The sequence below is a fragment of the Rhamphochromis sp. 'chilingali' genome, assembly GCF_963969265.1.
Source record: "Rhamphochromis sp. 'chilingali' genome assembly, chromosome: 17".
NCBI classification, from domain to species: Eukaryota; Metazoa; Chordata; class Actinopteri; order Cichliformes; family Cichlidae; genus Rhamphochromis; species Rhamphochromis sp. 'chilingali'.
This window is the reverse complement of record NC_137944.1, coordinates 2,948,111-2,975,514: the sequence shown is the minus strand read 5'-3', so window position 1 is coordinate 2,975,514 and position 27,404 is coordinate 2,948,111. Positions and strand designations below refer to the sequence as shown.

Below are 27,404 nucleotides of genomic sequence, written 5' to 3'. Positions count from 1 at the left end.
AATGTCCCAAACAAATGCATTGATGAAATAGTAGATGAGCTTCAGTTTATATCCACCTCTGCATCTGGTCCACTTTTAAGAGATGTGGTGGTGTCCACCTTGAAAAGCCATAATTGTGATCTGGATCCAGCCATTATCTCAGATTTAGTGAAAAATCTTTGTGAGACACACCCTATAAGTACTGCCTTGGGGACAGGTGGCCCTTTCACAACTTATTACAAGAGAAGAGAATTTATGAAGAAGCATTTTTCAGTTGTTGAACCAGAAGAACACATACTTGATAATTAAAAAAAAGGGCAAAACCTTCCAGTATGTCCCAATATTGCCCTCCTTGGTGCAGGTCCTAAGTAAGTCTTTTCAAGAAAACACATTTGAAGGTGAAAAAAAAAACTGAATATGACTTTAAGTACCAGACATTTCGTGATGGATCTCACTATCAAAACAACAAGTTTTTCTCTGTAGAGGAGAACAGAGTGAGTCTCATCCTGTACGTTGATGACTTTGAGGTATGTAATCCTATTGGGACATCTCGAAAAAAGCACAAAGTCACAGCTGTCTATTGGGTGTTGGGAAACATTCCGGTGCAGTTACGTTCCACATTGACATCAATCTATCTTGCAATTCTGTGTAATTCTCATTCCTGCTAACTTTTCGACTCAAAAATCAGTAGGGGGCAACGCACATGAAAATTGGTGCTTATTACGTCTTTTGCCTCTGATTATAGGTTTAAAAGTACCCCAACAAGAGCCTGTATGGCAGATGCTGATGACACTGAAAGACATTGTGGACCTTGTCATGTTTCGAGCCCACACTGAAGAAAGCATTTGCTATCTTGACAGCATCATTTCAGAACACCGAAGCAGATTCCTTGATGTTTTCCCCCAACATAAGCTCATTCCCAAGCACCATTTCCTTGAGCACTATCCTCAGCTCATTCGGGAATTTGGCCCCCTAGCTGCCCTCTGGACAATGAGATTCGAGGCCAAACACAGTTTTTTCAAGAAGGTGGTCAGACACACTGGTTGTTTCAGGAATATTTTGCTGTCCCTTGCAAATAAGCACCAGCTCATGGTTGCATATCATCAATCACATTCTGTCAAACCATCACTTGCAGTCACAAAAACAACAGAGGTCTCTTTAGATGTGCTTAAGGATGATCTAAAAGACCTGGTGAAATGCAGATTCCCTGCTGTTACAGCTGTGTATGTTGCCAATAATGTGTGCAGTTTAGGCACCAACTATGCAGTGGGAATGTTGTTGTGTTGTGGTTCCACTGCAGGACTGCCTGACTTTTCTGAAGTGTTACAGATAATGGTGATTTGTAACAAACTGACTTTTTTCGTGAGACAACAAAATACATGGTACAATGAACACCTGAGGAGTTATGAGCTGGAGAACACAGGGAGTGTGCCGTTACTTGAGCAAAGAGAGCTTAAAGATTTTTATCCTTTGGCTTCATACACCCTTGCAGGAAGACGCCTGACAACTTTAAAGCACCACATTTGCCTATACTTTTGAAATGTGAGGAGAGAAGCTTGTGAATAAATGTCTGTGTATTTCTCTTCTCTGTTGTTGCAGCTTCTTCCTGTTGATATGGCACCCTCAGCGAAACTGCGGATAATTTTTGGGGAGGATGATGTCCACAAACTACTTTTACCTGCAGGCATCCCAAGCACACTTCAGGACCTCAATGATGTTCTTCAAGAGACATTTGATATTACAGGACCATTCACTATTATGTACCAGGACATGGATTTTGACGGTCAGTTCTTCACTTTGACCTCGATTGAGGAAGTACAAGATAAAGCTAACCTCAAAGTAGTAAAAACTGAATCAGTAATCTTGAGTCTCACTACTGTGGACATGTCAGAAGTCGAATCTCCAGTTCCACTATCTACCGGAGCAAGCTCCTCCTAATCTGTATGCGACACAATCCTGTTGTCCTCCCCAGATGAGAGTGGACCATCCTACAGGTTTAAGCCATGGCCATTTAAGTTTGAAATACTTCTCTTATGATATAGACCTTGCACTGGAAGCAGGAAAGCAAGCTTATGAAAATGATGGCACACAGCGAACGTTGTTGTCCAGATTGGACGGGTACACCACCAAACTCCTGGAGATATTTCGAAGGAAGGGCGGGACTGCAGGGACCAAAATAAAACCAATGTTGGACTCACTGAATAAGGTAAAATTTTAAATTATTTTTATTACATAATCTAATGGAAAAGATGAGGTCATACACACTGAGAATGTATCACTCTTATTTAAAGGACAAGTTTGTTATTTTAAACTTAAAGCTTTGTTTTCAGATTGTTTATGATGAAATCGAACGATTTTGATTGAAATTTGGACACATGCTGCTGGCCCGAGCTTTTTTGGTTTCTGTGGTAGCACACCCCCACCTCCACAATGGCTTCATACAAAGACGTGAAACTCACCGAGTGGTCAGGGGTGTTCACTGATATGTTCACACACAAATCGCTGCAAAAATGCTTTCCAACAGGTGTTTTACCATTTGTTGTAAAACTGTGGACCTTTTTTTTCAAACGCCTCACACCTGTACATTCTTCCGCCGAGAGCTTGAATAATAGAATAGAATAGCGGCGGACTAATACCGTACATCACAGCACATCTAATACAAGTCAATGGAGTTAGACAAAAACTACAATAAAAACCAGTTGGAAAGTATCTTTTGCAGCGATTTTTTGTGTGAACATATCAGTGAACACTCCTGACCACTCGGTGAGATTCACGTCTTTGTAAATGACAGTTTTATGCGTTTTAAGAAGGATTGTTCCAGTGCACCTATGAAGCCATTGTGGAGGTGGGGGTGTGCTACCACAGAAACCAAAAAAGCTCGGGCCAGCAGCATGTGTCCAAATTTCAATCAAAATCATTCGATTTCATCATAAACTGAAAACAGGGCTTTAAGTGTAAAATACTGAACTTGTCCTTTAATCTGATCAGTGTCTGTGTTGGCTGAAACTGTTCTCTTGATCCTGACACTGTGGCCACAATTAACAATTTATGCACATGATTGTCTCTACAAGTGTATACAAACCTGTCTATGGGCAGAAATCTGTGCCATCAGAAACTGAAATTGAATAAGTTAAATTTGAATTTGAATTGCTCAGATTGAATCTGAATTGTAACTTGAATAAATGCTTTTGAAAACGGAATTTGAATTAGTCTAATTTGAAATTGAATTTATGGTTTGAAAATGATCATCACTAAATTGAAATTGAATTTTATATTTTGAAAATGAATTCGTTTGCTTTGAAACTGCATTTTATCCTTTAAAAATTCAGCTCTCGAATAATTTCAGTTTCACTTCTCACCATTCAGTTTCAGTTCTACAATTCAATTTCAGTTCCAAAATTCAGTTTTTTGGAACTTACATCCGGTTCCGGTTCTTGCGTAATCGCGCGCAGAGTAATCGAACTTCGTTTTACTAGCGGACCGCAAGTGGCAATCTACGACATCTTGAGCTGGAGCTGGAGTAATTCTCCTGAAGACATTCGTGATGTCAAATGACCAGTTGAGAAACGCTCAGGTTGGTAATAAATGTATTACATGTATAAGAACAAGCGTCATGTTAACAAATAATACCCGTACAGTAACGTTTATGTGTGTTGTAGCTGTTAGCTAAAAACGCTAATTTAGCGTAGATTGCCCTGGGTTCAGCGTTGACAAACAAATATGAAAGACAGCTTTCAATAGAATCCCAAAGTTGTCATCTTGTAGCCCTCCGGAGTCCTCCACACTTGCAGAGGCCCCTACAGTAGGATGAAGGAAAATTTACAGGCTAGTTTCAGGTGTGAGGAAGTTGCAGGTTTCCTGAAAAGCACTATTAATTAATTAAAGTGCTTGAAATCCATGAAACTGTGCTTATTATTGTTAAATTCTTGTGGATTTAAAATGTGAAGGCAACGTTGATGGTTTGTAATGGCCTTAAGTGACACTTATTATTAACAGTTATCTTAATACTAAATGACGTTGTATTGCATTTCCTTTTTCAGAATATATTCGTGCAGGAGTGCTTGTCCAGATTTAGGCAAAGGCTGGAGTATGTCCTCAACAACGACCCTCTTGACCTTGATTTTCTGGAGTACATTGTGACCCAAGAGAGGACTTTCATGAATGCACTGGAGAATGCTGACCTTCCTGCTGATGTCTGCGAAGCTATAGAAGAAGTGAGCAGCTTGTTACACCAGCGAAACAACCCTCCCCCCTTCAACTCTGTGGTACAGATTATTGGTCCTTATGGGCGTTTTAGGCTTCAGGTCACAGAGAATCACCTCCAAAGTCTTCTTCAGCTTGGTCTACCTGCCACATGTGTAGCAGACCTTCTTGGTGTCTCAAGACGTACCATGTACAGGAGAATGCAGGAGTACAACATGTCAGTTAGGAGTCTTTACTCTACCCTATCTAATGACGCTCTTGATGCCAAAGTGAGAGACATTAAATCCAGACTACCTCATGCTGGATATCAGATTGTCAAGGGTTACCTTCAAGCTGCGGGCCACCGTGTACAGTGGAACAGACTAAAGGCATCAATGCACAGAGTTGATACAGAGGGCGTCTTAACAAGAATGTCAACTTTGGGCTGTGTGGTTCGGCGAAAGTACTCTGTTCAAGGCCCACATTTCCTACAGCACATTGACACCAATCATAAATTAATTAGGTTTGTTTTGGCATAGAAAATTAAATGACTAACATAATTCTGAATAATTTTATCCATCAGATGCTTTATGCTTTGCTTGTCTTTTTTTCACCAGATACAACATAGTGATATTTGGCGGCATAGATGGCTACTCTAGGAAGGTAAGTTGCATACCCAAATACAGCACATATTATTAAATCCACAAAGACTTTCTCACATCTTGTTATCTTTTCTCTCTCCGCTTATGTAATTATACAGCTCACATATTTTGATCATATTGTGTATTATGACAGTTTGCACACTCTTGTCACATGTCCTCCTATAAACATTTTGTATATATGTATGAATTTTTAATGTGGTGGTGTTAATCAATTTTCCCCCGGTTTAGATTATGTACCTTAATGCTGCATGTAACAACACAGCCAGCACTGCACTTGATTTTTTTCTGGACGGAGTTAGAAGATTTGGATGGCCTTACAAGTGAGTAATTCTTCGTTAAATTTATTCTGGAGTTTGTCTCATGATTTGTGTTTGCCATGTTTAACCATGAAATGATCAGGATTTCAGTGCTGTATATAAATTTGCAAGTGTGTCAATCATGTATTTGAATAATTTTTTAGTGTATTTTGTTGTTTCAATACTTATTTTTAAAATCTTATATGGTACAGAGTGAGAGCTGACCAAGGAGTTGAAAATGTCAAGATTGCTGAAATGATGTTCACTGTGAGAGGCACAGGATGTGGAAGCTTCATAAGTGGAAAAAGCGTGCACAACCAGAGGTAATGCTTGTAAGATCTTAAATGGCATAACATTGTTATTTCATCATGATTGACTCCAGCTGAATTGCTGTTTGGCTGTCCTTTGTTAGTTTTTGATTGACCTTTCAGACCTTTTCTGTATTTTTTTTCAAATGTAGAATTGAGCGCCTATGGAGGGACGTTTGGACAGGGGTGACACACATTTATTATGATGTACTACACAGCTTGGAGGAAGATGGATTTCTTAACATCTCAGATAGTCTTCATCTCTTCTGTGCCCATTATACCTTCCTCCCAAGACTCAAGGGGGATTTGGCCAAGTTTTCTGCTGGCTGGAATGATCATTCCATCAGGACAGAGCATAGCCTTTCACCAAACCAGCTGTGGGAACTTGGGATGCTGCAGCACCCCATCAGAGAGCCACAGAGATATGAAGAAAATTTGGCAGTTGAGTATTAATGGCAATGTTTTGGTTTTATTGAGTGCTATATGTAGATTTTTAAAATCATTTACATATGCGCTGCTTTATTTCAGGAAATCCAAATTGAGAGCATTGATTGGGAGAGTGCAGGGCTATCCCATCATAACAACCCAGGTGTTTTGGTGCCAGAAATGGAATGTCCACTGAATGCTGAAGATATTGAATCTCTACGCCTTTCCATAGATCCTCTTGTGCCTTCATGTAGTTTTGGAAGAGACATTTACCTGACCACACTCTCACATGCTCTTCACCTACATCACCATCCATGAAAGTTGCAGCTTGGCCCATCAGAGTAAAATTATAAGAACATGTTATTTTACAAACTGCTAGTGATAGTTTTTCTTTTAAATAATCCCTTTTTCTAAGAAGAATAAGAACCTCTCCTTGTTTTAATGGTAATTTTCATTTTCTTACTTTCTGTTACACTCATGAACCCAAATAGATACTCACAAGCTGACACAGTCAAATGGAGGAGGGAATGAGATCAGCAAGGACTATATTGACAAAAACTTTTTTTTAATAATAATTTCAATGGCAATAAACAGAATGCTTAAACTGTAAAACAATAATAAAAAAAAACATCAAGCAACACGCAACGATTTCTTTGTTTTACTAACATTTCATGGAACAATCAAGATGTCTGGCTGGCTGATTATGCTCCTAAATATGAAGAAATGCCTGACCATAGTGGAACGCGTTTGTCATCACATGCTTGAACTCTTCATAAGTTTGCATATGCTGAACAGGTAGCTTGACTGTATTACTACATGCTGTCACGGTTGGGTAGCAAACTTCATGAGCGCCATACTGAATATGGCATGAGTGGTTGAACTGCACAGAGACTTTGAAGTTCATCTTCTCATCTGGCAGGACAGGAATGTGGCCTTGTTCTGTGAGCCACTGCAAGAATGAACTTGGGGAAAGGATGACTGGACGGTCACTGGTCTCAGGCTCTTCACCTTTTTTAAAAAAAGACAAAGCAGTCATTTAGATAAAATATTAGATACTGTTTACCTGTAACTTCACAAACACAACTTAAAAACTTAATTACTGACAAAGAGTGAACAAGCACTCATAGTGTAATCTACAGCTGTGGCCAAAGGTTTACAGAATAAGAATTGTTTTCACACATTTTGCTGCTTTTGTTTTTTAATATCTTTTTGTAAAACGTTTTCTGAAGTGTACTCCAGAAACGTCGGACAAAAAGATCTAAAAACACTAAAGCAGCAAACTCCATGAAAACCAAGACTGGCCATTCTCTAAAAGTTTAGCCATTCCTTACATAAAATCATGATTCCAAGTTTAACACAGAAAGACAAAATACATTGACAGTAAACTACATGTGCACTTACGTGATTCCAGCGCTTGCAAGAAGTCCTGTAGATGGTTCATAATCCTCATTTCCACCTGTTCTTTGTTGGAGCCCTTCTCGCTGAACTCAGGATGGCATGTTGCAAAAACAAAGTCAGCATCAGCCTGGTAAGAAAGACAAAGAAAATTGTGACTTTATCTGAATCAAGACTTAATTGTAATTGAGATCAAGGACCTATTATTTTGTCTTTATTCTAAGTAATTGTATTCTTTTGTCACGCATAAAGACAGGGACATAAAACGTCTGTCTCATGCTGCTTGCTAGTTCTTCTCATTTAATCTTATAACTTTGTATAGATCAAGTCTCTTTATAACTCTGTAGGTTACATGTAAATAATCCTTGTTAAAAGGGATTTTTTCATTGCTCCTGATGCCTTGTGTTTGCTCTAAACGGTTCAGGAATATTAAGCAACTTAAGACAATTTTGAATATTCTTTTTCCAGTGCCACCATTAATTACATTTTCTACTATAGGACTTGAAGTATATACTGTAAAGTAAAGATAAAGAGCACTTTGAACTGCTATTCACAATTACAAGTGTTATCCCTACTAAAGTCAACATTTACTCACCTTAACTTCCACCCCTGGGACAAACAGCGATTGGCACATGTTTTGGTACTGCTTCAGTAGATCAGTAAGACCATAAAGGTTGAGCCCATCACGTAGCTGGGAGAGGAGAGGCACCAACCGAAGTGTGGCGTGAAGAACAACAGCACTGAAATGCAGAAAGGAAGAAAAAGTCGCATGCTGCTAAATGAAAAAAAAAACAAAAACTTTTTTTGGGGGGGAAACAGTAAAACAGTTTTACCGAACAATTTCTTCTTTCTTTTCGACATTAACAGGTCCATGATAGCCACAACTCAAAATTTCATCAGTGAGTTCTGTCATTTTATCTTCTGTTGCCGAATCAACCTTAAAGGACACAAACATACACATTAACATGACCAATTCCAGAGTCCTATAATTTGCAAATAACATAAGGGATGGTAAAATCTGTGCTAAACATGTAATTCAAAACACTGTAGAGCAGTGAAACCTTTAAGACTTCATACCTGGGAGATAACAGAAGTGTAATGATCATCACAGACATCCTCTTTCCTAATGTTCTCAATCTGCAGCTGTCCACTACACAAGTACTGGTAACACCAGTCTTTGAGGCAGCAGGGTGGTGGCCCACCTTGCGCCAGACTAACTGCCCAAATTTCACCAGCACTACTGTGAGAGGAGAAGAGATAAATAACATCAATCAGGTAATTTCCAATGCGTGTGTGTGTACACACAACTGCGGACCCCAATGCATGTGAGAAAGGCCTACCGGAAGTTTCCTAGATCGAGATACAGCAATGAATATTTGGGAGCCTTCCCAGTCTGGTCACCCTCAAATAGCCGTTGCTCCAAGCCTGCAACCATTTCTTTTAACACAAATAGTTAGTCCGGTTAAGTAGCCATTTTCACTCCTATCAATTTAGATCACATTTTAAATACGAGTACCTGTGAGGAATTCTTTCCGTAATGCCCCTGTATCAATTCCTGCCTCTCCGATGAATGTGACCCTCAGCTGATTTGTAGGCAATGCCTTTTTTTGCCTCTTCCACTGTGCAAGTCCCCGCTCCACCATATTGGATCTTGAGACAGTGATACGGAATTCTTCCTCTGTATTCACAGCAGTACTTATGGCCTGCAGGATTTCATCCAGGCTAATGGAGAAAAACTCGCAATTACAAACATGATACTGGAAACCATGTTGTGTGTATTCATGTGTATTCGTTAATGTCTTTTAGGTTTTCAAACTGAATTGTGTCACCACTAGCAGTATGTGACTTTGACCTAACAGAAGAAGAAAATGCAGTGGACAGGCTAAGCCTTTAGGTAGCTGGATTCCTTTACACAAAGGGTACTTGGCAGAAATTGTTTGAAAACCACTGTACAGAGCATTGAAGAAAGACTACTGATGTGTACAAACCTAGAAATGCCCATCCTTTGTTGTGAAGGTAGGTTTGCATTGCTGTAATGAAAAAATGCCAGAGTAAAAACAACATCACTTGACCTCAAACATGTACTGTACAAAAGCAACAAATAAAACAATACCTTTACAACTTAAAAACTTAAAAGAGAACTTCTTCAACCGTGTTGTAATAACTTCTGTAAGACTTAAACAATTAAAAATGTTATGGCAAGAATGACAAAACCTAATGCAAAAAAAAAAAAAAAATTATAAGGATCAAAACCAAAGTATAACATACATGGCACAATCACTAACAAAGCATAAAATGCTGTCTATCAAAATATAAATTAATAGGTGGAAAGCAAAAGGCTTGTAGGGAAATTCTCAAACATACGTTGGAAGCCATATTAAAAGACTGCATTACCTCTCACAACACTCGCTTGCATGTGCCTCCACCTCATTCTGAGGAAATGTCTCACCGCAGACAGGGCACACAATCTGTAACAGGAAACAATATCAACGATAGAATCAATAATGCCTCAAAGACAGACATTAAACACGTTGCACTCAACATTACCTTTGCAGTTGAGGACAAAATAATGACATCTTCCTCCACATCCTGTCAAGACAAGCAAAGAAAGGGGAAAAAACCAGCAACTTTAAAAGAATGGAATTGTGATGTGATTCCATACATCTGATTGTTGCTTATCTGTCAACTTTCATTACAAATACAGCTTACATGGGCTACCCACTTTAAATATAAGGAATAAATCCAACCTCTAATAATGAACCTCTTCAACTTGGCTATTGTAGGACACTTTAATCAAACTCAACTTTCTCCCCATTCAATGTAAGGCATCATATTTATGTTCCTGTCTTTGTCATGCACAGTCAAATAGATAAAGGTTAAAGGGGTACAAAACTTCACCTTTAGATGTGAGTTAAGTTGATCGTCTTCTGTATGTGGTATGGGATGTGGTGCGTCCTCTATGTCTTCATTACAAGTCTGATAAAGGAGAATAGCAAGTACAAACTTAATAAATTACCTACAGAAACACAAGCAAGTGTAGTGACATCCACAACATTGAACATGAAGCTCCTGACTGATAAAAACATTTTCAAAACACGTTTCAGTCATTACGTAGTTTTATAGGACAAAGCTACGTGTAATGTGATCTCCCAGACTCATCCATGCAACGGGACTGTACACACCTCCTGTGCATTAGTATCTGAAGGCTGACATGTTTCAACATGCAGTGCTAAGAGTTGAAGTGGGTAGCTGGTTTGACATGAGTGGCACATCGCTTTTGGCATATTGGAGAAGGAGCTAGAGTCAGGAGGCAGCGGCTGAGTGTCTAGCTCTTCCTGGATTGGAGCAATGTAAAGGATGGTCTTTCCCCCAGCACTTGCATTTTTTAGCAGTGACCCAGTATATCCACTGTCCTCAGGAGGCACCATATTTAGTTTCCGAGAACCCCATCCACCTGTTGAGAAAAGTGAGTGACTCAGTACTATTCAAAATGTGGCAGTACACATTGCAGTGCATTCATGGTCATGATATCATCAAAATTCTTCTATAACTATCAATTCAAAAGTTGGAATGGCCATTAAGAGGTTTTTTCTACCTGCTCCCTTGTAAATCAGCCAGCCCCCAGAAACACTTTCCAGTTTTGGATACAGATCTTTGAGTCTTGAACATACCTTTGAAATAAACCATCGGCCACCAAATTAATTGACTCTGAATAAAGAAAAACACTTGTTGATCGTTAACTTACAACAAATATATTTTCCTGTCAATGTGGAGCAGTACCTTACCTCATCATGACTGTAGCTGTCAGGTATCAGTGTAGACCTACGTCCCAAACCAGCTTGCAGATGGACAAATTCTTCACTGCCTTTTGGAGTAGACTGAACAAGCTTGGGTAAGAGATAAAAATTAAGTTGTATCTCTTTAACTGGTGTGAATTGGTTGGCAGGCCCTCGAAAGCACCGGCGCTTTGCTTTGTTTCCATAAAGAGCAGGAAAAGACCTGTGAAGACATGTTATAAGTTGATATAAAATAATACAATTGTACATCTGAACAAGTTATGGGTATTGAGAACTTAAATGAGTAAGTATAAGGAACAACAAGTCTGACAAAGGAACAAATACAACAAGGAACCTAGTCATTTCTGTGTGGACACTTGGTCGGCCATCTCTCCCTCTCTCCTGACTCGTTTCCTGTCTGCTAGAATGACACAATATTCAGAAGATGCATCACATAATTTTATGCTAACTAATTAATATAGTACAACAATAAAACACATGTCAAATGATTCAAAAGTCATTTGGTAATCTGTGCATGTGTTGTTTGTGTCTAGCTTCACAAAACCTGGGAGGCTCTTGGTGAGTCTGAACACTGGGCCGAACAGTGGTAGAAGTTAGTAAATTTAGCAGGTGTCTTGCTGATTTCTGAACTGTCTGCCTGTCAAACACAAGAATTGAGGAGTACGTTAAGAGTACTGTGTATTTAATCATACACTATGTAACAGAAAAGTTATATATCATATCACACCGAAGTGATCAGTAATGATCCAGACACTGATGAGTGTTGGACTAAATATACACTGTAGCTAAGGGTTTTAAGTAAGCTAAAGACTTGGGATGCTGTGTGAGACATAAGTAAACCCAAATGGCAATGGTTTTGACATTCTTTTGCACGTTTTCCTACTGTAGGGGCCTCTGCAAGTGTGGAGGACTCCGGAGGGCTACAAGATGACAACTTTGGGATTCTATTGAAAGCTGTCTTTCATATTTGTTTGTCAACGCTGAACCCAGGGCAATCTACGCTAAATTAGCATTTTTAGCTAACAGCTACAACACGCATAAACGTTACTGTACGGGTATTATTTGTTAACATGACGCTTGTTCTTATACATGTAATACATTTATTACCAACCTGAGCGTTTCTCAACTGGTCATTTGACATCACGAATGTCTTCAGGAGAATTACTCCAGCTCCAGCTCAAGATGTCGTAGATTGCCACTTGCGGTCCGCTAGTAAAACGAAGTTCGATTACGCAAGAACCGGAACCGGATGTAAGTTCCAAAAAACTGAATTTTGGAACTGAAATTGAATTGTAGAACTGAAACTGAATGGTGAGAAGTGAAACTGAAATTATTCGAGAGCTGAATTTTTAAAGGATAAAATGCAGTTTCAAAGCAAACGAATTCATTTTCAAAATATAAAATTCAATTTCAATTTAGTGATGATCATTTTCAAACCATAAATTCAATTTCAAATTAGACTAATTCAAATTCCGTTTTCAAAAGCATTTATTCAAGTTACAATTCAGATTCAATCTGAGCAATTCAAATTCAAATTTAACTTATTCAATTTCAGTTTCTGATGGCACAGATTTCTGCCCATACCTGTCATCTCTCCCTTAATATGCGCTCAAAAGCAGAGAAATTTACAGAATTTTCAAGGTGACCCTCTGAGTGCAGCGAGATCCCTTCCTGTTGCCCATAGACTCCAATACAATTATTTCCCAAAATATTACTCTTGCGTGTGGGAATTCCTGTCCTTGACTGGTGAATATTGTGATAGGAGGTACTGATATGTTGCGAAAAATTCATTTGCATGTCCAGTGATGAGGCAGAAAACTTTCCTCACTGGGCAGAGACAGTTTCTGGACCCACAGATTATGACATGCACTGGACTCTTGTCTTAACACATATCGTTGAGAAATTCATGTTAAGTTGCGCACTTCACAACGTTAGAATGTAGCTGCAGGCTTACATTCTCCATGGGTAACTTTCTGTTTACATCTGTATGTGCTGTTATGTATGTATGTTACATAATTATGTTGTGTATTTTCTGCAATAAATTTTCTTTTTGGGTTTAATAGCATCATGTCGATGGCAGAAGGGACATTATCATTCGTTGCTTAGTTGAGTATCTTGGAGAGAGTGGAGAGGAGCTGATCAAAGACCATCAGGTATCTGATGATCATAATGACTGTATTAAAATTATTGTCTAACCTTATAATCTGGTCTTCACTTGTGATGATATGTTGAAGGTCAAAGATTCTCTACACTCGTGATGTTTTTAAAAAAAGACTCAAGATTAATATTTTTAATCAGGCTTTTAACTAATTTCTTAAATCTTTATGCTCTTACCCTTTATCTTTTAAATCATATTTAATCTTTATCTTATCTGCCTTAAACTTGAACTTGCCTTATTCTGCCCCTCCTGTTATTTCTAAGGTGTGTTTTTTATAAGTTTGTTATATGGCGGGTCATAATCATTCGTTCTGTAATTAACTGTTGCAACGTGTCAGAAAATATGTTTATTCCTGATCTTGTCTGGGCAAAGCCTGCCATCTAGTGGGTTGACAGGGTCGCGCCATGTTAGAGCGCAAGCAGTGGTTTTCTCCCAGCGCTCGACAGGGAAGGTCCATTTCTCTGTGTCTCTGTAATTTCCTGCATCTGATGCCCTTGAAAAGGCATAATCTGTAAGTGTGGCAAAACGGTTTATTGTTCCCACTTATTAGTACCTTGTTCAGCAAAGTAATGAGTTTCTTGTGTGTTTAGCGAGTTTGTTACATTACTAGCACAAGCTAGCTGTTAGCCCTTTGTTTAGCCTGCTAACATGAAGTATACCAGCATGTGGTGTTGGCTATATCTTTTGACATGTGTTGATACTGAGATTGTGTAGTGATTGTTTACATAAGTCAACAATATTTAATGTAATCTTTGTGTATTTGAATGGAGAGTGAATACACTGTATTCTGTTTCTGTTATTACAGTTTTACAAAAAAAAATAATAAGGATCAGTAAAGCTCCGAAGAATGCCATGCGGTCTCCTGAGTACGGTGGTCCCTAGAGACAAAGCACGTACAAACTCCAAAACACATGCAAAATACAAAGCACATGCAAAATACAAAACACATGCAAAATACAAAACACATGCAAAATACAAAACACACGCAAAATACAAAACACACGCAAAATACAAAACACACGCAAAATACAAAGCACACGCAAAATACAAAACACATGCAAAATACAAAACACATGCAAAATACAAAGCACATGCAAAATACAAAACATATGCAAAATACAAAACACACGCAAAATCCAAAACACATGCAAAATACAAAGCACAACGGAAGTGCTCAAGGACGCTAGGGGCAGTGTTGAGCTCGATTTGCAAAATAAACGGCAAGTTTGTTGCAAACACACGGAGATGGATACCAGCGGAAAACACCAGCAAGGATAGACCAACCACGCCTCATAATAAAGGTAATGTGCAAACTGTTGTTAGTTTGATTGTTGTTGTTTTTTTATTACTATGAACGCTTGGTTTATGCTTTGCTCATGGAGAACTGGTTTAAAAAAATGGATAAAAGTATGAAAACGTCATGTTTTAGCGATTTCTGTCCTTTGCTAAACATAAAAAGTAGCATGCTGTGCCGTTTATATACATATATAGAATGAAAGTTAAGATAAAATATGTAATCTTATTTTAATATTTTGCTCTGAGTAATTGATTGAAAAACATTCTCATGGTAAAACAAGTATTTGCAAGTGAGGTTATACAAATCTAAGTGTAATGTTTTTGGTTCAGGAGTCTTAATGTAAGATGTGAAATACTTGTATTTTCTGTGGGTTGTAGTGAATCTTAATTTTGTAAAACATTTGATGGGGTCATTTTTACAGATGTACTGTACCTTCTGTGGACACCTCTTGGCAGACAGTCCTGCCTTTTGTAGTCTATGTGGTAAAAACATCAAGTTTTTAAAGGACATCACCAGCACTGTGTCGAGAAATCCTGCCCTTGGTGAAGAGGCAGCAGCTCTTCCATCTACCAGTTCCAGCATCCTGACTGGCACAACTATACAGTCTACACAGGGTAAAAAACATATTTGTATTAAATAAATCTTCTTAACTGTCCCTTCCCTAAAATGATAATTTTTTTTTTCTGTTTATAGCTGGGAAATCATTAGTGGAGTCATTTATAAAATTTAGGGATGTGAAAGAAAGGGAAAGAAAGGCATTTTTTCAAAGAAACACCAGGAACAGAAACCAATGAAGGTATGTCATAAACTTGAACGTGGACGTTGACCACTTTTGTTGCTAATACAAAATCCAAATTACCTGTAGCACTGCCAAGGCATCGCTGTAAATTTCCATATGCATATGAAAGGAACTGTATATATTGCAAGGGTGGCCAACTATGTCCTCTACAGCTATGGACCCCCCCCCCCCCCCCTCCCCTCCCCCCCCCCATACTATCTCTGTTTAATTTACTTTGAGGCTGATTGCTGTTTATTACCTGCATATGGTGTGTTCAGCTAATCACAACCTTGGACATTAGTGTTGCTCGGGGAACGTTGAAGAAACTAGAAACGATCTAGTTGCCGCTCTTGGGGATTGTAGTTCACCACTGATACAGGGCTTACAATTTTTAACCTGATCAGAATTTCTTAATTGTCAGCCTTTGGTCAACATTCCTTCAATAATATATGCCCCCTGTTAAAACTAGATTTAGTCGCTAATGTTGTCTTTTGAGTCACAGCACAGCTGGAGCACAACTACAGATCAGAAATAAAATGGAAGACAGGGAAGATCATGTAGGAGCAAAGATGTAAAAACATGTTATTGTTAATCTCATTCCTAGATACAGATTGGCATCATGAGAAGGACCAGTGATGGTATAAGACCTGTTCGAGGAAAGTCACTTCCAGTTGATGTTCATTCTCACTGGTCAACTGAGCAAATCTTGTCTGCCAGCGTGAAAAAACATAAGGACTTTAACCAGGACATGGCCGATGGACCCTATGTACTGCTATACCCTGATGCAAGGGAAGTTAACACAATTCCTGGAACCAACACCCCTTTCAACATCCAAAAATACAAGGATGCCATAGGGAAGGCCTATCAAAGAATAACTCTCTACATTTGTAACCATGATGACTTCTTAAATACTGGTAAGTGATTCTGATAATGCAGTGACAATCATAAATTTTAGATATTAAAAATAATTCAAGATTTTCAAAAAAATGTTAATCAGAGAGTGACATGATTTTGCCACAGATTTTAAATATATTTAATTTGTGCTGCATAGCCAAAGTGTTCTATATGTTTGCTAATTGTTAGATATAGCTTTCAATACATACAGTCTAATTTAAATATATGTATGTTTTGAATCATTGAATATTTGCAGATTGCAACACAGAGTGTGAATCTGAAGAGGACAATGAAGTTCAAGTAAAAGCAGTAGAAAGCCCACTGTCGGACACTGTGGTTAGTCTTTTTTCTTTACCATTGTTTTGTGTGTGTGTCTGTGTTTGTTTACACCAATATAATCAAGAAAATTTTAAAGTTTTAAAAAGTGCTGTTAAGCTTATTTTACTACTTATCAGGTATGGGATTTTCCAGATAATCACAGCACACCGGAAAGAGCACCTTCAAGAAATAGGTAAGTTTTGTATTGTGGAGGATACAGTGCGGCGACCCTGAATAGGGAGGAGCCAAAACACATTATTATGTATTATATTGTAAATTCTGAAATTATTTAAATTCTTTACAGGGGGTCAAACTTGCAAACTTCTTCTGAAGTAAGACTCTGAAAAATGTCTAATTATCATACAGGCTACAAACATAAATTATATTAACTGTTCATATATTTTTGATATTTAGACTCAAGGTCCCTGCTACAGGTATGTTTTGGACACAGAAATTTGTGTATTGAGACACTAGACCAATAAAATCTTAGTTAACTTTAGATTTTAAGAAATGTTCTACTTTGCCCACTAAATGTTTTTCATTGCAGCACATACACAAGTGTTTATGCACCGATTGTAATTGATAGTGACTCAGACAAAGAAGTTCTCATCGAAAAGGATGAGAGTGAAACACAAAGGTAAGTATACATTTAAATGTGAGAATGTAAATATGCTAAAAGTGAGTAATAACATCCTCATTTTATGTGATATTAAATAATTTTTTTATGTTCTAGTACAAATGGCCTGACTGCTGCAGAAGTACTTGAAGAGCTGGCGTCTAAGACAATAAAAACATCTATCAGCAGATTTAATATAAACAGAGCAAATGTTTGGGATGGAGCAGCTCGGGGCTTTAGACGTGTGTCTTACAACCCAACTGATGATATACTAGTGAAGTTCAGCGATGATGCAGGACAGCGTGAAGATGGAATGGATAATGGTGGTCCTAAACATGAATTTTTGACATTATGCCTTAGATCACGACGAATCTTTGATGGACTTGAGGACAGCAAATTTCTTACATTTGACAGCGCTGGTGAGAAAGTTATACCATCTGACTATAAAATTAAATTAATACATTCTGAAGTTAAGCTTGGATGATTAATTGTTTATTAAAATAAAAAGGCATATAATTTAAAGCATTATTTTAGCATAATCAAATAATGCTTTGATTATGCTTGTCTTGTAGGGAGACATCAGTATGTCTCCCTACAAGACATACTGATGTTTGCCACGGGCCTAAACAGCATTCCACCAGCTGGAATGGAACCAAGACCAAGATTGCTGTTTGGTGATGCATCACGTTTCCCAATTGGGAAAACATGTGCAAACACCATTGTGATACCAATGGTTTTCTGGAATTGATCCTTATAAACAGAAAAAAAAAAGATGGGAAATGGTAAAATAGATCATCAGACAAGAAATGTGCAGTTTTAAATAACAATGACATTTTAAAACCAATGTATTGTCTCATTATTAAACTAAATTAATATGTTGCTTCTTTGGGCCTCAGTAAATTCAAGACAAATAAAGTCTACAACTATAACCCTAACCTGGACGACTAAGAATCTTCACAGATATATACCTTAATGGTTTAAATGATTGCAAAATAACGTGTATGCAATTTATATAACATAAAAATAATATAGTACATAAGGACTGCATTCAAATGTAAATAAACTGTAAACAGCCAAATGGCAGCTTTGTGAACTGGTTGAGACAACCTTTTTTTTAATGTTATTTGTGAAATACTTACTGTTGTCGACAAACGCCAAAAACTCAATATGTTTGCCACATGAACCGCAGAACTTGACTTCTCCCACGTTATGGCCACAATATGGACAAAACATTCTTATCCTGAAACAAACAGCATTTTTCTTTTAAAATAGAGTATTAAAACGGCAAAGGGCAGACCTAAGCTAAAGTGTATATACACAAACGCATTTCCAACACAACAGCTATGTTGCTAGCGTAAAACAGAACTTCCAAAACACAACTACCTAGATAACTTAAATTACACAATTGAGAGCATATGTGTATTAGTTGTTGATTTATACACAAACACTAATATATATTCAAATAATTAAAAAAAAAATGAAGGTTCATTTACCTTTTACTGCCACACACCAAATCCGGTCATTAGAAACGTCATGGCTTATGTAGCCACTAGGTAACAAAAACTCAACACTGCCCCTAGCGTCCTGGAGCACTTCCGTTGTGTTTTGTATTTTGCGTGTGTTTTGTATTTTGCGTGTGCTTTGTATTTTGCATGTGTTTTGTATTTTGCATGTGCTTTGTATTTTGCATGTGTTTTGTATTTTGCGTGTGTTTTGTATTTTGCGTGTGTTTTGTATTTTGCATGTGTTTTGTATTTTGCATGTGTTTTGTATTTTGCATGTGCTTTGTATTTTGCATGTGTTTTGTATTTTGCATGTGTTTTGTATTTTGCATGTGTTTTGGAGTTTGTACGTGCTTTGTCTCTAGGGGCCACCGTACCTGAGTGTTTACTGAAGCCATTTAATGTTTAGCTTTCTGCATAAGCTGGATAGAGACATTCAGCTGAGGGCAGAAGATGCCTTTTGTCTGATTTTTTTCTGACTATTTAACGATCACTTATTAACTTTATTTTATGAGCAAAAGCGTATTTAATTTGATTATACCTTTATAACCTATTTTAATTATTTAATGGTTCTGGTCTACCAACACGTGTGCCGTCCCATGGACAGCTCCAGGCTGGATGGCCCCCAAAAGTGATTTTCTTTGTCTCAGGGTCAGCCTCTGTGAAGCACGTTCTGTAACTTTACGTATGAAAAGTGCCATATGAATATTGTTTGATTTGAGTATACTAAATTGAGTATACCTCTTTTTTATTTTTACATTTTTTTCTCTTAACCTTTTCTTTTACTTGGAATCTATTCTAGTTATTTCTAATTGTGGTTTGTTTGTTTTCACAGGACGTCAGCCAAGAAGCATTGAAAGAGGACTGCAGTAATCACATGATGAAGATCATCGTAATCCATCCCAATGTGGCACGGGAAAACCAAGATCCTGTGAACGTATCGGTCATCATTGAGGGGACAGAAATTCTGGAGGACTGCGGAAGTGTGACAAACGCTTGCCTCCTGATGTGATGTGCGTGATGTGCAGCACCTGAAACTACGGATACTGGATGCCTGTGCTGGCATTGCTCCTGCGGTGTTGCTATCAGTGTCATGGTTCTGGGTCAGTATTGACCCAGCATTCTGAGTTCTGGTCTATTTTTGAATGAACGTTTTGTTTCTCTGGTGTTTTGTTGATGATGATTATTATTGTTTGAGTTCTATGTGTTATATTCGGTATGCCTGCTTATGAGTCTGCGTCTGTGTCTCTGTCTGTCGTGTGCTACCTGTTTTATTTTGTAGGTCTGTGTCCTATGTCAGTGCGTTCAGCTTTGTGCTCTCCCTGTCTCGTCAGTGTAATCAGCGTCAGCCGTGTCTCCCAGCTTTTTCCTCTTCGCTCCGTTCACCTCTTGTATTTAGTGTCTGTGTCTTCCCCTACTTGGTGTCGCATCGTTAACGTCTGTTCATCCTCTTACCTTCTCCATGCTGTGTGTTTGTCATGTTCCAGTTTTCCAGCACCAGTGTCTTTTGCGAGTCATAGTTTGAGGAGTTTTTCCAGCAATAAAGCTGCGTTTTTAGTTTAAGTCCTGTCTCCAAGAGTCCTGCATATTGGGTCCACCACTCCTGCCTGCCTGCCACACAGCCAACCATGACAATCAGTGTGTGAAGAGTGGGAGAAGAGGGTTGCATTGATAATCCAACACAATGGGCAGCACATTGAGCACATTTTATAAGTGTCAGAGTGTGTCAGAAACTTGTAAATAACTCATGAATGAATAAAGTTACCTTGAAACCAAGCACACCATTGTTTTTCTTGTGACATTACCAATAAGTTTGATGTGTCAAATGGCCCTCTTCCTATACTCTGCTGCAGGTCCATATATCAAATGATCACTGTGGCATTACTGAGAGTTAAAACACATTCTTAAGTCTTTCATCTTTAATAAAATTATCAGCGTTCTGCTCTACCAGGTGTAACAACTGAGTTTAACATCCAGGCATCCATGAAAACGGAATTTATGACATTTAACGGAGTTAGAAGTTAGCAGGAAGTTAGATCGCTAGCTTCCATCTAAATACAATATAGCATGTCCTGACTGCGGGGTTTTGGAAACAAATTTAAACGTACAGCTCTGTTATCACTTCCAACATAAATGAAGACAGAAAACTAAACAGCAGTGACGTTTGTAGGGTTACTGAAGTTTGGCTAGCTGGTATATAATGATGTGCTATGTGACCGCTAGCGACACAGCTATGTTAGCATAATATAAACAAGCTAACTTTTTTTCCACTGGATAAAAGTTAACGTGAGGGTTCTCAGTGGTCAGGAACAAATGTAATCGCATGGCAGGATGCTGTAAAAGGACCAAACTTCAGCCAGGAGAACAACTGAGATAATCTATCCACAATACGAGGTTAGTCATTCATATACTGCTGCATGGGCTGTGCTGTAGTTACATCGTAAGGTTTTAAAAACTGAGCTTAAATAAATGATTAGCGGTAATAAAAGCCGAGGGAGGTCAATGGTGATCACTGACTTTTTTTAGGAGCTTTTTGAGATTAAATAGAAGAAAATACAAAGCATTAAACACGTTAACAACACAAAAGCCATATTAAACACAGACTACTTTAGGCCCGGAAGTAGGATTCGTCACATCATCACTTAATAATCGGATTGAAAAAACAAAAGTTGTATCCAAGATGGCCGACTTCTAAATGGCCACCATGGTCACCACCCATCTTGAGGAGTTTACCCCCTCACATATACTAATGTGCCACAAACAGGACTTTAACATCACCAACCATTCCCATTTTATTACGGTGTATCCATATAAATGGCCCACCCTGTACTTTTATTTATTCACTCCACATAAAATGTAATAAATAAATCATATAATACAAAAACCAACTATTCACATTTCAACTTTTAGCTTTTTCCTTTTAAACAAATTTAAAGCGAAACAACACAAAAGACTGCAAACCACAACACAATTAAATATAAATTAAAATATGAAAACAAAAAGAAGATTCTCTGTCATTCTCTGTCATATGGGCCTGCATGAATAAACTTTCTGAATCCTTTATCATCCGCAACTGAAAATAGTTGTGGATGATTACTATACCTTTTTAATGTGACGCTTTTGTCCCTGGCTCTCTTCCTCTGTCTCTCCCTCCTGCTCTGTTGCTGTGCTACTGCAACTGTAACTACCGCCCCTCCCCCCTCTTCTCAGCACAAGCACAAGGCTCGCATGCGGAGTGAAGCGGGAAAAAAGTGCGAGAGAGAGGGTGAGAAAAAGAAAAAGAAACCCCATGGCTCGCGATAAGGAGCCGGCTCGCGTCGTTCACGTCAAAGATCCGGCTCTAAGAGCCATTTCGTTCGCAACCGACACATCACTAATGAATATGAAAAAAGTAACACTACAGACAAATAAAAATGAAATATTATTACACATTAGATCATTATTTTAAAACTAAATTTGGAGTATAAATCGCTCTATAAAGTGTAATCATATTACTCTGAGCAGTGTGAATAACCCTTGGTTTTTAATATTTTTACACATTTTATTGTTAATTTTGACACTAAATGGAATAAAATTAACACTGGAAAGTTAACACTGGCCATAGAGTCAATTTTACTCTAATTTTGAGTGGGACCAAATGTTATCTGAAACGGAATTAAAATCAACTCTCTAAGTGTAAAATTGACACTTGGTTTTTGGTATGTGCAACTTTTTTCAATATAATGTATTTGGTGAAATGCACTATCCCTACCATCATTATGTCAGAGCTCCTGTAATTATTGACGTTAATATTCATCTGAACAAAGCTACTGACACTTTGGCACTGGAATTTACATGATTATAGTGTTGTGAAAAGGTATTTGCCCTCTTCTTCAATTTTTGTTTTGCATATTTAGATAACCCAGGTAAATATACAATGTAGTTTTTACATGATGACTTCACTGATTAAGGGGAAATAAAATTTAATTTAAAACCTACCTGGAACTATGTGAAAAAAACAACTTCCACCTAAACCTAATTACTGGTTGTGCCTTTCCTGGCAGAAGGAACTCCAATAAAGCTGTGAGAAGTCTGTGAAATAATTTTGGCTCACTCTTTGTGGAATAGTTATAATACTTAAGAATAGCTTTTATTCAAACACATTGGTGGGTTTTGGAGCATGGATGGCTCGTTTAAAGTCATGACAAAGCATCTCAACTGGATTTAGCTCAGGACTTTGAAAGGCTAAAGAATGGTTTTGGAGTGGTCTAGTGGGGTTTCTGTTGTGTTTTGGATCATTGTTCTGCTGCAATAACCCAATGGGTTTGAGCTTCAGGTAATGTGGTGCCAAAAGCATGCATTTGATATAAACATGCAGAGTCCTTCTGAGGCAATAATGAGTCACCCAACTTTTGTTTACCGATGTAATATCAGAACATAGGATTGGGCCGAATAGTGTGCAGATTTACATTTAACAGCTTTACAACACTTCTTGGGGAGGAAAAGGGGACAAATGTTTGGGTTATCGCTTTTAATAATGATTGTTAATGGAATAAGTATCTCTTAACTTTTGAACAGAAATAAAGTGGGCACAATCACTTTCAGGAACATATTACAGGTTTTGCAATGATTTAAATCCAGGTTTCCTCTGTAGTGACTCTCATTGCACCTTGATGCACATCTCTCACTGTGACTCGGGGGAACTTAAGCCTTATTTGAGGCAAGCAGTAAAGACCTCATTCCAGCTGTGTAATTACAGTGTAGATTGGTAGATTATTTTGCATTACCAGTGCCTGTCGCTTCCCAGCGAAGAGTCTTACAGAGAATAGAACAAACTATAGAATGAGATCTAAATTCACTACTGGAGAAACATACTCCCAAATTCATTAACAGGTAAAGAAATACATATCAGTATAATGGAAAAGTTGCCTTAGCTTTTACATCTTCTCTCAGGTATCATCTTACCACATTTGATGCTATTGGATCACAGCAGTATTGTGACACTTCCTATTCCTGGTGATATGCACAGTGGTGTTTTCACATTACCAGTGGTTATTATTGTGTGTAACACATTTAATTGCAAACCTTTACATACTATTGCTTTCACATGCTTCATCCAAAGCTCTGCTGAATCACCTGATTTATATAATACCTTGGTAACAATATGATAACCTTCTTATTGCTAGCAGGTTATGTCTGTGTTTGAATTTTCACATCTTTTTAGACTTACCTCATAATAATAAGGTAATATTGGCCGATGTTTTATCATATTTGGATAGTATTACTATATTATAATCCTTAGTTTCCTGCTTTGCTTAAAAGTGTATACCCTGGATTATTAAATGGAAATACCTGTGTTTTCTATGTAATAAACACACTGTAAGACCGAATAGTAATAGTTTGATAAATGAAATGAGTTCCAACTACTTAAAAACCTGTTATAAGTTCATACACCTTTATTTTTTTGAGTAGTTTGAACAAGTTTGTTTTTTCAAGTTATCAGTACTTGAATATATTGATTAGTTTCTGGCATTGCCCTCAAATAATTTGAGTTTTAACACTGACGTCACTTACGTGCCTACGTACATACCTACGTGCGCCACCTGTTTCTTTATGAAGTGCTGGCAACCATCTTGGATTCCTCGCTTCGAGTGTGAATGCCCGCTCATTACTCCGAAAGAAACTTGTGGAACGTTAATATCCGAACAGAAATAAAAACATTTGTCAAGGCATTGCCTTTGACGCTGGATAAAGGAGGGCATGCTATGGTATGTTACGGACTTTTGAACTGGAACAGCTAACGCTCTGCACTTGGCTAGCTGCATTTACCGCCTTTGCAGCATCTTCAGGAGCGCTTTTGTGGTAAGTTTTATTTTTTCTGAAACTGTAGTTCTCCGTTGTAATATGGGTTTTTATCGTCATAAATGTACAACTCTAGCAGGCATTTAAGAATTACATGCATGTGTCGTTTTATCCATGTCGGCTTGGCCCCAAAGTGTTTTGCATGAATTATGCTAATAAGCTCATATTTAGTATGGCCTGTAAATGGCCTGTATTTATATAGTGCTTTACTAGTCCCTAAGGACCCCAAAGCGCTTTACATATCCAGTCATCCACCCATTCACACACACATTCACACACTGGTGATGGCAAGCTACATTGTAGCCACAGCCACCCTGGGGCGCACTGACAGAGGCGAGGCTGCTGGACACTGGCGCCACCGGGCCCTCTGACCACCACCAGTAGGCAACGGGTGAAGTGTCTTGCCCAAGGACACAACGACCGAGACTGTCCAAGCCGGGGCTCGAAACAGCAACCTTCCGATTACAAGGCGACCTCCCAACTCTTGAGCCACGATCGCCCCATCATGGCTCAAGAGTTGTATAACACATTATTAGTCCCAGCAGAGGCTGGGACTAATAATGTGTTAATAACTTTTAGAATAACTTTTCTAATCTCTTACTATTTTAAAAGAAGTCTTTAGAAGGCATTTCTGGATTTGCAGATTATAAACTGCCTTGTGGTTAAATTGTTGAATCAATATGCACTGCTGCGCTGCTTCACACTTAGCGCATACGTGGATATTGATATTGGCTAGCCCATTTGCTAACTGGTGGAACTTGAAACTTACATTTAGTTCTCTGGAGTTGTACATATTAAAACTGGGGCAGCAAAATTGTAGGCACAGGACATATTTACAAAAGCAGTGAATAATCATTACATAATTACGCGGTAGAACTTGGTTTACATTGCAAATAGTTATGTATACTAAATTGAAATGTAGAATCTTCTGAACTGTAAAATTGTTGTGCCTGGTCTATTTTAGGTTAGCTTAAGGGTGAATCCATCAATAATATATTTACCAAACAGTTGTTTTTTCGTTTTATTTTATTCTGATGCCCAGTGTTCATTAGTGAAAGACTTAGTTTTTTTTATCTGTCAGGGGCTGGGTCTGTGACACAGAATTTTGAGTTTATTTTGTATTTTTGCTTTCTTATGTTATATTGAAATGAGGTGAAGTTCTTGTATTGTTGTTATTATTAGTTAAGGTTTAGTTGAGTTCTGGGCTGGTTATGTTTCATCTGTGTCTCCTTGGTTGTGTGTCTTTTCTGTTCTCTGTGTAGTCTGTCTTGTCTTCTGTGTTTTACTGTTATGTCCATGCCAGGGCAGAAGTAAATTTTCAGGGGTGAAGATGCTGTTTACCTTGACCAGCTAAGACTACAGATTGTAGATGAAGTCGAGAAAAGTGAAAAGAATCCTGATTACAAAGCTGATGCTCACAACTTTGGCCTTGCAATGCAAAGAGATCATCAATGATGACCTACCAGTAGGTCAGATCCTGGATTGCTGGCCTACTCTGAAATCCCAGTCCCAGGTAAGAATGTATATAGATGTATCTAACAAGATGTATTTTATATCAACTCCTGTTATCTGGCCTGTCTGAACAAATTATGCCTTTGGAGTGTAAGGATTTTGATGTATTTTGCAAAGAATTATAGACTAATTGAAACTTGTAAACACAAATATATCCTGTGTGTTCAGATCTGTGCAGAATTCCACAGGATTACAAACCTCCACCTGAAGAACCACTTTTATGCTGTTGGACCAACATGCTCCCCGGCTCCAGAGCTTATTCAGAAAGAAAGCTGTTTGCACAGGGAACGTGTCTGATGTCCTGTCTCAGCTCTTCAGAAGCTATAATCTCCAGGTTAGTGGGTTTTTGTCTTGTTTTTTGAGCTTTATTTAATTTGATCAATTTTTCCAATTTTAATTACCATTCTTGACTAGGTTAGCCAATAATTTAAAATAAAAATTTTCTTGTGATGTAGGAACAAGCTGATATCCATGCCCAAAGTGCTGGTGTGCTTCATGCCCTCTCTGCCTATTTGTACGAAGACACCTCTACCTTCATCAAAACATGGGATGTAAGTTTTGGACAAAGTTGTGAACAATATCTTAGTAGCATCCTTGTTTAGATTTCTCAAAACATTATGACACTTTGACAGTTTGAGAAGCATCTCCATGCTTGGATCTGTCTACAACAGTGTCCATGTCACATAATGGAAACACTACCTGTTTTTAATGTGTGTAGACCTTCTATAATGTTCCTAGCCCAACCATACATCACTGTACAAATGAAAAAAATATATAACTCCTATTTACTTTCTGTTGTTATTGCTACGAAGAGGTATGACTTTGCTTTACTAAAAGTACTATTTTTGTCAGTTTGTTTTCTCAAATCTTTGGTGTGATGTGGCTTTTTTGTTTTTCAAACAATTGATTTCTGAGCTAGTAATAATCCAGAAATGTGACTTGTATAGATGAAACTAAGAGAAATAGGAATGTACTAACATGTAGTAATTTTGTTTTCTGTAGATGATGCATTCTGATAGACCAGATATTAGTGAAGTGCCACTTGGACTCCTCCTGATCAGAGCCAATTCCAGCGATGCAACATTCTTCTGCCCTGAGAAGACTGCAGTTTTGGTCGAGGGTAACATGATCGTTGTTTTCACCACCCTGGCTGATGCATTTCTAGTAATATTTGGACTGACCGACGTCCTGCACCTAAGCTACCCAAAATGTTTGGCCAACATTTTTGACTTTATTCAGAAAGTTTTGATGGGTCTGGAGGGTGGGAAGTTGAAGCCCAAAGTGCTGAGTCTTAAAAATGATCTTTTGGCAGCAGAATAATGTCCAGGATTCCTACACAGCCCTCAAGTGCCTGTTAAAGCAAGTAATTCAGTTTATCATGTTTCCAAGTCTGGATAAGTTTTTTATAAAAAGAGAGAATAGAATAAAGAAATCTTTGCAGAC

The 27,404-nt window shown here is 38.0% G+C and overlaps 1 long non-coding RNA gene across 1 annotated transcript; it reads left to right on the top strand.

Moving 5' to 3' along the window:
• The first annotated feature begins 24,318 nt into the window (after window positions 1-24,318).
• LOC308385031 lies at window positions 24,319-27,104 on the top strand. The gene is made up of 5 exons (XR_013969445.1): window positions 24,319-24,449; window positions 25,712-25,962; window positions 26,130-26,295; window positions 26,417-26,512; window positions 26,964-27,104. It is a non-coding gene; the product is annotated as an uncharacterized lncRNA (long non-coding RNA).
• Window positions 27,105-27,404: the final 300 nt, after the last annotated feature.